The following is a 12,247-nucleotide window of genomic DNA, read 5'->3' as shown; positions in this document are numbered from 1 at the left end:
CGCTGTGCTGGTCTGGACTAGACCAGAGCAGCTGCGCACAGATACAGAGATTCACTCGCGCCTGTTAATAGCGTAAGTGTCCCGCCGCTGCCTCCCGCATCACTTCATTTTAATGGGGGGAGCAAGAGAGAGGGAGCCCCAAAGGTGAGGGAAGGGGGGGACTCCCCCCCCCCTTCTCCACCTCTGCCAGACGCTCCCTTTTCTCTCTCCGCACTGGGGGGCACCAGGGCCGGATTTGTACTCTTTACCGCCCAAGGCCACTGTCATCAGCCGCCCTTCTTCAGTATAGGTAGTGAGATGACCCCTCCCCTCTAGTATAGTTAGCCAGATGACTCCTCCCCCTTCCCTCTAGTATAGGTAGCCTGATATCTGCCGGCCACAATGCAAACGTGCACAGAGAGCAAGGTGGCTGCTGCACAGGCAGCTAGCAGCAGATTACAAGCTTGCAAATGCTGTACCAGTTTAGCCTGGTGCTTTGGTGCCCTTGCTTCTGTGGTGCCCTAGGCCATGGCCTAGGTGGCCTTGGCCTAAATCCGGCCCTGCCTAAACTGGGAGGCTCCTGTCGCTACCTAAACTGGGGGGCCCTGTCACTACCTAAACTGGGAGGCTCCTGGCGCTACCTAAACTAGGGGGCACCTGTCACTCCCTAAACTATCTAGGCCAGCCAGCCCAGCATCACCACCAGCCAACCAGTCCAAAATCACTGTCAAAAAGTCCACAACATCACTGCCAGCCAGCCCATCCACAGCATCAACGCCAGCCCGGCCACAGCATCAACGCTAGCCCGGCCACAGCATCACCACCAGCCAGGCCATAGCATCACTGCCAGGCCTTTCAGCCCAGGTAATTTATAATAAAGGACTTTAGAAAAAACGCGAAGATAAAGTGCAGTTTGGCAAAAACTTTGTAGGAAAACTTTGTAGAAAAAACTTTATTGGTACAAAATATCAAAAAATCTGCAAATGTTTAAAAGCTTTTTCAATTCCACACATGTCATAGGTCTTCATATGGAAAAATCATTGCCATAAGGCATACATAATTGAAGCCAATAGGTGAGTATTGTATTCTGGCTTGATTTAATTTTGAAGGAGATTTTTTTTGTATCTTATAGGCAACGACACATGTTCGTTTCGGGCTCCTTATATCATAAACTTGCCCTTCATCAGGCCGCAATACAAGTTTCTAAAAAATGCAAACAATAAAAAACAAATATTAAAAACAAAGCTCAAGAGACAATAAGCTCGAAATAGAGCAATAGACAGGGAAGAAAAGCTCCACCATTGTGCTTTCTGGTGTGCAAACAACCCGATCCAGAGTGAGTCCTGGAACCGCACACCAGAAAAAGAAGTAAAATAGACACCGAACCATACAATAATTATGAGGCCCATATCAAAGGATAGGGAAAAGGAAGGCCGTGAATGTAAAGGGAAAATCTAAGGCAGATCTGCAACAAAGACTAGTAAATATCAGTCAATGCATCACTGTCAATGACTAAAGGTCACACACCCTTCTAGTGAAAAAAGATTAGAATTATTCAAAACACCACAAACCCACAAATGATCGAAAAAGAAGGGGAGTTCACAGCAGGTCTGCACCAAGGACTAGTGAATATCAGTCCATGCATAACTGCTAGTGGCTATAGAATATAGAAAAAAAATTTTTTTTAGAAGCATGCAAAACACCAAAAGTCCATTGGAAAGGTGCAGAGTTAAATACAGCCTATACCAACTACACATATTTTCTAGATATAATGTAGGATACACTCGCACAAACCTGTATAACAAAAGGGATCAAAGAAGGCCAGAAAAATAGAATGAACACACTCACAGGCATCCAAAACCAAGTAGATGCACATAGGGAACTGTAAAAATACAAAAATGAATGTATATGTAATTATTAAAAATAAAACACAGGTACCTCAACAAACAGTGCCCCCAATGTCCCCTTCCAACTACAGACATCAGCCCAAACATATCAGCATAGGGACCCGAGTCCACTAGCAAAGGAAGTTTCCATAGTATCATAATAAATGGGGTAGATGTCCACAGAATTAACTTATGCAATGCTGTGACAAGAACACATATCTCGCTTTACATGAGATTAAATATATCCAGGGAGTTTAGTAATACTTACTGTTCCACGGCGTTGTAGAGGAGAAACGCTGCTAGGCTGGACACCCTAGCTATAATGGCGCTCACCACTGTTTAAATACTAGCACTTGGCGTCCTGCACTCGTTAGTGCGCCTGCGCGGGCCCGTAGCCAATCAGCATAATCTTTATCCAACTATGCGTTCCAGCATGAAGCCGCCGGAACGCACCAGTTTGCTCCTGAATGCGCAGACGTAATGCTGCGCCGCTGGAAAACAGTCAAGTGGGCGGTAACTTCCTCCCCAATACGGAATCGCCAGTCTGACTGTCACGTAAGGCAGAAACATATCTTAAGGGCTACGCAGGGCGGAAATGCCGTAGAGATGCAGCTAAATGAATACGAACCTAGATTACAGTCTATGGTAAAACGCAAAGTACGGAAACCACTAAACCAACCACCAGAAGGTGGAAATGCCATGCAAGACAGGCTGGGTGAAAGCGGAAATAGGTAACCCTTTGTGATGAAGCGCAAAATATGAAAACCCCACATTATGACCACTAGAAATGGGCAGACAAATAGTGAAATTAGTCTAATAAAATTTAATTGTGTCCCAAGAGGGCCATGTCGATTTTCACAATCCAAAGATCTAGACAGGTCTAGGGTATGTAACAAAAAACACAAATTCCGCCCCAATGAGGCAAAAGGACAATAAAACAGGGGACAAATAAAGAGGGCCACTAACATTTCAGTAAAGAAACCTCTAAACCCCATATATTGTACGACTCCACTTCACTGAAGACTTCACATACATTAGAGACACTGGTAGGCACTGCATGCTAAGGACCCGAAAAAATAATTTTTACCAATATCCAGCCAGTTGGTTCGTGCAAGTGCGATCCCACATTAATAATCCAAATACCTACAGAATAGGAAGAAAAAAGAGATATGAGCACAAGTATAAAGAAGGCAACTACCTAAACGTACATATGGAAAATAACAGAGAAATATTTAATGAAATGTTCATTAATCACTTATTGAGGTCTATCAGCCCACACATCATCCCCAATCCAGTCAAAAACAGTATTGCCAGGCCAGCCAGGCACAGCAGCCAGTAAAGGAGAATTCAGAAGCCAGTTGAGAGGTGTCTACTGAAAGGAAGTGGTCACTTTACAGACTCACTGGACCTTCAGGAATGACCTAGAAATAATACTGAGATAATACTTTGTGATATCTATACCAGTACTGGCCTTGAATCTGGTCAGCCACAATAAGAGACACACACACAGGTTGTGACTGATAGACAGATTGATTGTATTGCCTTTGAATCATTATATTTATACAGTAATTTGTACATCCTGCGCAAACTCAATAGACATAGAAATTCCAGTCCTCGATTTACATAATACATGCTTTACATAATACACGAGAGGACTTTCCCAGCATAACCCATGACATCTCTGCAGGTGTCAGAGTGGCACAATAAAAGTTTCCTGTACGTTGAAGAGATGGACAAAGATAGAACAGAATTGAAGAAGTGAGAATGCAGTGTAGCATGACAGATAGAAGCTTCAAACTCTGGCTAAACTTAAAAGCTCACTATATTATACATGGATTCTTAAGATGGCTGCAGGGGAGACAAAATGGCTGCTGACAGTGTATATACTTATGCTTAAATTTCCTTACAATTCCCTCCTTTTTAGACATTTTCCAAAGGAAAAATGGCTACACAGACTATGCTAGTGCTGTCCCCCAAGGATTAGTATCCTGGGGGATGCCAATCTAATTTTATGAAAAAAGATAATCATATCAATGTCACTTATTTAGCCTTATACAGAACTACCATATCAGTGGGCAAAATTCTGGTCACAGTCCTCCAATGAAATAATGGACATAACATGAAAAGTTGTCTGCACTTCTCTTTCTTGATGTAATCCAACAAAAATCTTATGCATACTGCATGTGGGGGTACACTCATGTGTATAAATTAGCCTGCAGCAGGAATATTTCTCTCAGACCAACACAAGAAAGAAACTGTCTTATATCAGCACTTATTCCAAGAGAAACTTCCATCTGCTCCTGTCTAGAAAAAGGCTTTTCTAAATGCTAGGCCTTAGGTAGGCCAAGGTCAAAAAACCCTTATGATAGCAACTAACGCATGCATAAGGTGGCTATATTTGTGAGAGGGTGGTCTTGACTTTACAATTTAGTTTACAACCCGTTTGTGAGGCATGGCAGGCCACTCATCTTCCATCAGCCACTGTACTCCAAACTATCTTTGTATCCTTTACTCTAGGTCACACACTACTGTTAACCCAGATGGACACCAACCCAACTACAATCATACTCAGGCCTTAATGCCCAGAGTACAGAGGCTGAGATCAGAAATACAGGAGTACTGCCAGAACTCACCAAGCAGGTCAAAACGTAGCTACAGGCCTCAGTCCAGGACACATTTGTGAAAGGGAATACAGATCACAGCAGAAATCTAGGGAATAAAGCTACATGAGATCCTCAACATCTCTGGCCTTCCAATTATCCCATACTAAATATACCAATCCGGTTGCTCAAGGCAACTGTGTTGCTGTGACATTGTAGTCCATTGCACCAATCATACTGACCAAAATCCTGTTATGCTTGTTCAGACAAACAGATATAACTCTGATTTAACAAGGAAAGGGAATGTTAGCTAATTGACGTTTTACCACAGTAATGGTAAATATCTATACAGACACCCTACAAATCAAAGCAGAAAAAGATGTAACTAATAGCAACCGCTGCCATAGATACTCTTTCCAGCTCAGGACTAACAGGACAACTGTAATGATGGCTACCTTCAGATTTGACTATACTAGAAGGACTCTGCTAATCAAACATATGGGCACTCATCAATTATATTCACAATCAGGATAGGACAAAATATAATACTCTAGGAAAACTTAGTAAGACAACTATGGCCAACTTGAATCTACTAAAGACCAAGGTACCAAAAATAGGAGACTTGTACCCTGAAAATTGCCCACTGAGATCAGGTCTGCTGAATTATATGTGTAACAACACGTATGCATATATATGTAGATATATATATATTTTTCTGACTGATAAATATACAATTTTATAGTTATCTGGGTTGAAGAAGGATGTGTGTACATAAAGTTTAACCAAAAACAAAACACCACACCAGCCCATTTCACTGCTGATCCAGAGGAAGGCGAAAAACCCTTATAAGGCATAGTGTTATTAGCCCCTGAAAGGGAAAATTCCTTCCTGACTCCAAAATGGCAATCAGAAAAAATCCCTGGATTTATCAGCATTTGGCCTTATTTAGTAATTGAGAAAAATATCTGCTCATTACATATCAACCCATTATATAACTTACAAAAACCTAATTATAATTCTTTCCTAAAGGATGATATAGCAGAGATGAAGGCTGTTACTTATTCAGAAAGCAGTAACCCATAATGTGACTTACAACTAGCTCTCTTTCTATCATATCCTCAATATAGTGACCCACCCCTCATAGCAGCTGATTCAATCATTGATCTAAGATCGGCATTAAAAATATCCAATCCTTGATCCGACAAGTGAACCCTATCCGGGCGGAATAAGTTAGGCCGGGAACCCTCAAGCTTATTATGCCAATAAGAAAAACCCCTTATAGCTGGCAGGGATCTAGATAATGCCCTATTAATGAATGTCTTAATGGCCCTTAATCTATCTTGGGGAAAAATCCACACCCGTCCGGGAATGATTTCAGAAAAAACCAACACACATTGGGGAATGATCTCATGAATGCGCATAAAATCATATTTCATGCGGTGTAACAAATCAATAGTGTTAGCTTTACCCACGTCGTTCCCACCCAAGTGACAAATAAGAATGTCTGGCATAGGAAATCTCCGCATTAAAGAAGTAACCCTACCAAAAAACATATTCCAAATCATCCCTCTAATACTGAACCAATAGATCATGAAGTTATTTTTGGATAACCCAAGGTTTTCCCCATAGTCACTATTAGTAGCTTTCCTACGAGCCCAATACACATAAGAATGTCCCACAATCCATACAATCTTCCTGGATCTGAGATCCAGATCTTGTTCCATTCTTCAACAGATGACACACGCGACTATGAAACTGATGAAAAGTCTCTTTCTGGGATTCAGGCCTTAGTTGAACTATTTCACCCAAAACAGCGGATCCAGTAAGAAATCCTTCTGTAAAGATAGACTCAGGATAGCCTCAGACTCCCTCTGGATGGATGACTTCCGGATGGCTCTGGTCAGGTAGTCCTCCTCAGGATAGATGTCTGGCAAGTTGTTTCTGAAAGAATAAAGAAAAATGTGCGAGCATCATGTTTTTCCCAAAAATCCAATAAGTCATTTATTTTTCCTAGTACTTTAGTACTTGTGATGATTCATACTCTCTACCATGAACTTCAAAACATACTTAGCGGATCTTTCTGTGATCCTAACGGATCTCTCGCAACACCCCGTTCGCATGTCGTCGAGTCGCTGTACCTGTGCGAATATGTGACTCCATACATGGCAGAGAGGATAAATTCCCATTTTTCATTTTTCCATTACCAGTCGCAATACCCCGTTCCATCATACCTTCCACAATCATACCACAACCAATGATGTATTCAAAGAACTTAGGTGGCCCTAGTGCAATATCTCACTACCCCTTCTTACTATACCACTACATGACACAGATCACTAGGCCTGGGCTGGGCGGGCTCTTTGGCGGACTCTTTCCCCTCTTTGACCATACATTAAAGTTATTTTAATGTCTGGTCAAAATTAGCAAAAGACTATATGGCATGATATGAGCAGGGTCAAAGTACAGTGGAACAGTGGCCAGAATTGGCTCCCTGTAGTAGGGTTGGGTCCCCTTTTATATATATATATGTTTAGTAAGGAAGAACATCTATAGTGTCCTTCTCCCCATAGTGCGCTTAAGGTATTATAACTATGGTTGTCCCCGAGACACACTTCTATAGGCACATATACAAAGAACAGCACTACAGAGACTAGGCCAAGGCCTCCTTACTAAACAGACACTGAACTACAGATCAAGCAGAACTGAAATTAAAAATCCTGTCAGAGGTAAAGCTTCTAATCAGTACACTATAAAACAGTGTATTTTCCTCTCTCTGGAGTCTTTAGAACAGTGAAAAATCCATCATAATTGTCATACCAACATCAAATGATTCTGCAGTTTGTCAAAAAAGTTCAAGCACTAAAATAAACTATTTTCCTAAGGGTAAAAAATGTACTTATTTTCCTATGCTGAGTGCAAGGATTTATTTTACTTTAAAGGTTTTGGGCTTAAAAAAACATATATCCTTATTAAATACAGGAAATGATCACAATAATGGCCTGGACCCATATATGAAGCTTTAAATGGCGTTTCTGCTAAAGCATTATGCAGTGACAGCATACTACTCACAGAAACTCGAATACAGGAAATTCAGTGTTTATATGCAAATCATGCAGACGGATCTCAAAATTGCGTTCATAGTTGTACAAATCTAAGATCAGATACAATATCTCCTTAACAGTGATACTTAGAAACATTTGAATCAGAATGTAGACAGTTGCATTTCATTTTAATAATGTGGTTTTGGAGGAGCATTTTTTTCCTTCTTCTCTCTGTGTGGCGAAGAGAGATAGATATATGATGAGGACTTATTAGTATTTTTTATATATTCTGGTGGACCAGACCAGCAAAATGTGGAGGACTTTACAGAGACTTTACAGAGGCAGCATTTCAACAAAAAGTAGGTGTGTTTTTATATAAGATATCTATCTGTTAGGAGTTTTAATTAAACATTCCCTATCAACGTATGAGCAAAATTTTATCCTCAAAATGTCTAGGAATGATCCGCATTGAACCACCGAATATAATATATGAATCCTATATGACTCTGAAATACAATGTTATTTCAGTAGTCCATAGAAATTCTGTTCAAATGAACACCACTAACTATTACTTTAAGAATAAATGTGATACAATTTCTAACTTTAAGTACACGTTTTATGGGTCTAAGTGACAACTGTCATCATATCCATAAAGTTACCAAGTGGTACTAAAACCTCAATTCTTTTTACACAAAAAAATTATACTAACATGGTGGTATAGCAATCAGTGTTTTCATCTTGTAATGTTACTCAAATCTCTGACTGGTCAACATCTGCACGGAGTCTGCATGTCTTCCTCATGTCTGCATGGGTTTCCCCCAGGCATTCAGTTTCCTCATCAAAAAAACAAAGACAACTCTATTCTGTAATATGGGAAACTTCACTCACATACATATAGACCTGGGTGACAGTTGGTATCAATTAATTAATCTAGTTCTAATTTAAGGACACTAAGTTTAAGGAAAAAATCATTCTTCTTAAAACTTCTTATACTAGCCTTGTGGATTTATTTAGAGCCTGCCACGTGTGTAGTGAACACAGAAGCAGGTATATTAAAGAAAGATAGGGACAAAAGAAATATATGTATAAATTATTCACTGTTCCAAACACTCCAATAATATAACTCATAAGATACATATATACATATGTATATATACATGCATACAGATATACGGTATATTGTACGTTAGTTCCTCTTTTTTTTTCCTCTGCTGGCAGGAGATGAAAACCCACAAGCAGACGTTTTGTGCAGCCACCCGGAAACACCAAGTAAAGAGAGAAAAAAAATGAATCTTTTGTCACAGACCCGGACCTATCTCAATACAATTTTAACTCATTTATTTCTAACTATCAAAAAATACATCCGTATATATGCAGAAATACCTGATATTTCTCCACATCTACGGACATATATGTTTCTTAATTAATCTAATGTTTTAATGTTAGACCCCATTAGATTAAAAAGTAATAAACTTTTTACTTCCTCACCACACAGATGTTGGCGGGCGCAGATTAGATCACTTAAAAATGACGTGTCCTCATCTTTAACTTTTTCAAACTTACAGGGGAATTCTAACACTATTTAATACGACAATTTAAGTATTTCTGATTATTTCAAGATTACCTCTAAAAATCATTACCTATAGGAGTGTGTATCTGTTTAATTAACTATTTGCTAACAACTAATTTAAAGATGAGAAAGAAGAAAATCTATTTTATTGAGGCAGATATACCCATGGTTTCAACACACACTTTCACGGGTGAACTAAGGAGCTGCGGGCCCTGGTGTAAGTTTTACATTAGGCCCCCCCCCCAAGAACTCTATACAGGGCAATTGATACAGCGCGCCAAAACTTACCAAAGACATTTAGAGTGTCAGGGGTGCAAGGAGGGGATTGGGACACACTGGGAACAGTGTGTTAAGGACTGCTATTGTTCAAACCATCTATAGAAGTAATTATTACCACTACAGGACCAATAGAGGGCTAATACTGTGATAGAAGGTGGACCCTTCGGGGCCCTTGTGGACCAAAGGCATGGGTACGGTCAGTACCTCTGTACCCCTCCCCCCTATTGCTACGTCCCTGCAGTTATCACCTCTCTATCATACATCTCACAAACATGCACTCACTACAATTTCCCAATTTACACACATATGTGTCAGGTTGTACACAATACATATGAATACATTATGATACATGTCCTTTTATAACTAGATCCTAATTTACAGGAAATAATTACATTACTGTATTTCGGAAATGTTCTGTTACAAAAAAGCTTATAGTAAATGACCCATGGGTAATTCAGATAATTTCTGACGGTCAATGTACAAGTCTCAGTATAAACAGATATTTATTGAATATGGCATCTGAAACCAGTTTTGTACGTACATAGAATTTATACTGTAGATTTTGATAAGTGACCGTTCTCATCCGAATTTCATGAGCGTCCCTAATATTAAATCTTAATGACCCATCTTTCAGAAATACAGTAAGAATCTTATACCATCGCTTGCGCAACCAGACGTATATACAACACACGTTGTTAGTCAACTGTTCGGTAATAATAATGAGGGGCAAATTCTAACCAATTCTTCGCTCCTTGGTACATATATTGATAATCCCAGTTAGTATTATATGACAAATCTTTTTCCCTCTTTAAACATAAGTCCTTAATTAAGTCCATATGCATTAGACTATTACTACCAATTAAGGGGAATTGTGGACTAACCTTCATTTCCCTTGTCTTTTCCACTATATTTTCTACCCAGGGGTGAACTAAATATCTTTTTCCAGATACCCTTATAACAAAATCTACACATGACTCAAAACTCATAGGCGTAGGGGCAGGAATTAACTTAACAATGTCCTGGCCCTCCTCACCCAATTCAAATTTATAATATACTTTCTTGGCCATCTATTCAGGTTACTGTATTAGTAGAGAAATATATTATTAAAGTCTAGGGATTCTTATATATATTATTCAAGTCTAGGGATTCTCTTTAAACCCAAACACAATACAGTGGAGCCAAATCACTCTATATAATGATTTGGACTTGAAGTTCCACACAAATGAAAAACAAAAATCAACAAATTATCTTATACTTCTATGCAACAGATAAGATAAGCAGACAACCAGACAAACATATATTAGAAATCACAAAGTATTTGAACCCACATAATCAATATGTACTATGGTGCCTATCAAAACCCTCTAACTCCCTATATTCCTTACCAAAAGGAAAATAAGTTTCTTTCCTAAAGAAACCTATTTGCGCCTCTTTCCTAAAGAAGCATATTTGATGAGTTGATCAAACCCAAAATATACAGATTTTTCCCAAAAAAATCTGACACCCAATTCATTCAGACTTTTACCTAAAAAGTCCGAAAATTTAGACTTACCAAAAGTCAACCTATTAACCTATTACCTGTCATCCCTCTCCCCCTTTTTTTTTTTTTCTAAATTAAGGTCTATATATTATACTATCAAAATTTTAGACCCCAAGTCTGAATACTATTCAAACCCCGAGTTGCCTGCTTCGACACCCACAGCAATTCATATAAGTAATAAACAGTCTTCAATCAAGATAAAGACATAATTAGTACTTACATGAACTGAGGCGTTCGAAGAATCCCAGGACGAGATCCCCAGCTGAAAGGAAGTGGTCACTTTACAGACTCACTGGACCTTCAGGAATGACCTAGAAATAATACTGAGATAATACTTTGTGATATCTATACCAGTACTGGCCTTGAATCTGGTCAGCCACAATAAGAGACACACACACAGGTTGTGACTGATAGACAGATTGATTGTATTGCCTTTGAATCATTATATTTATACAGTAATTTGTACATCCTGCGCAAACTCAATAGACATAGAAATTCCAGTCCTCGATTTACATAATACATGCTTTACATAATACACGAGAGGACTTTCCCAGCATAACCCATGACATCTCTGCAGGTGTCAGAGTGGCACAATAAAAGTTTCCTGTACGTTGAAGAGATGGACAAAGATAGAACAGAATTGAAGAAGTGAGAATGCAGTGTAGCATGACAGATAGAAGCTTCAAACTCTGGCTAAACTTAAAAGCTCACTATATTATACATGGATTCTTAAGATGGCTGCAGGGGAGACAAAATGGCTGCTGACAGTGTATATACTTATGCTTAAATTTCCTTACATCTACCATATTACTTGGGCATTCTGCCTATTTATGTGAAATGCTGTCTATTTATGTGCCTCATGGTTACTGAATTTGTCTTGTTGGGGGCCTCATGATTTGTTGGGAGCCTCAAAATTGCTAAATTTGTCTTGTTGGGGGCCTCATGATTGCTGAGTTTGTCTTGTGGGGGCCTCATGATTGCCGAATTTGTCTTGATGGGGGGGCCTCATGATTGCTGAATTTGTCTTGTTGGGGGCCTGTGAGGAATAGCGTGGCCGCCGCCGCCACCGCGCAGGGCAGCATGGCGGCAGCTTCTGCTTCCCAGCCGGCGGCTTCCGACTCGTATACGGAGCCGCCGGCACAGAGCGGGCCAGTCACCGCCGCGCCTCTCAGTATGGCGGCAGGCCCCGCAATCCAGCCGGCGGGCTTCCGTACGCGGGCGTGCGCTGACCGGGGACCTGGCCTCTCGGATGTGCAGAGGGTCATGCGCGCGAGGCGGCAGGACATTTATTGTCTTAGAAGACGGGTCAGCTGATCTGGTGATCAGCTGACCTCAGCCAGCCAATCACTTGC

The sequence above is a fragment of the Hyperolius riggenbachi genome, chromosome 3 (assembly GCF_040937935.1).
Source record: "Hyperolius riggenbachi isolate aHypRig1 chromosome 3, aHypRig1.pri, whole genome shotgun sequence".
Lineage (NCBI taxonomy): Eukaryota > Metazoa > Chordata > Amphibia > Anura > Hyperoliidae > Hyperolius > Hyperolius riggenbachi.
The sequence above is the reverse complement of the archived record's forward strand: the minus strand, read 5'-3'. Positions refer to the sequence as shown.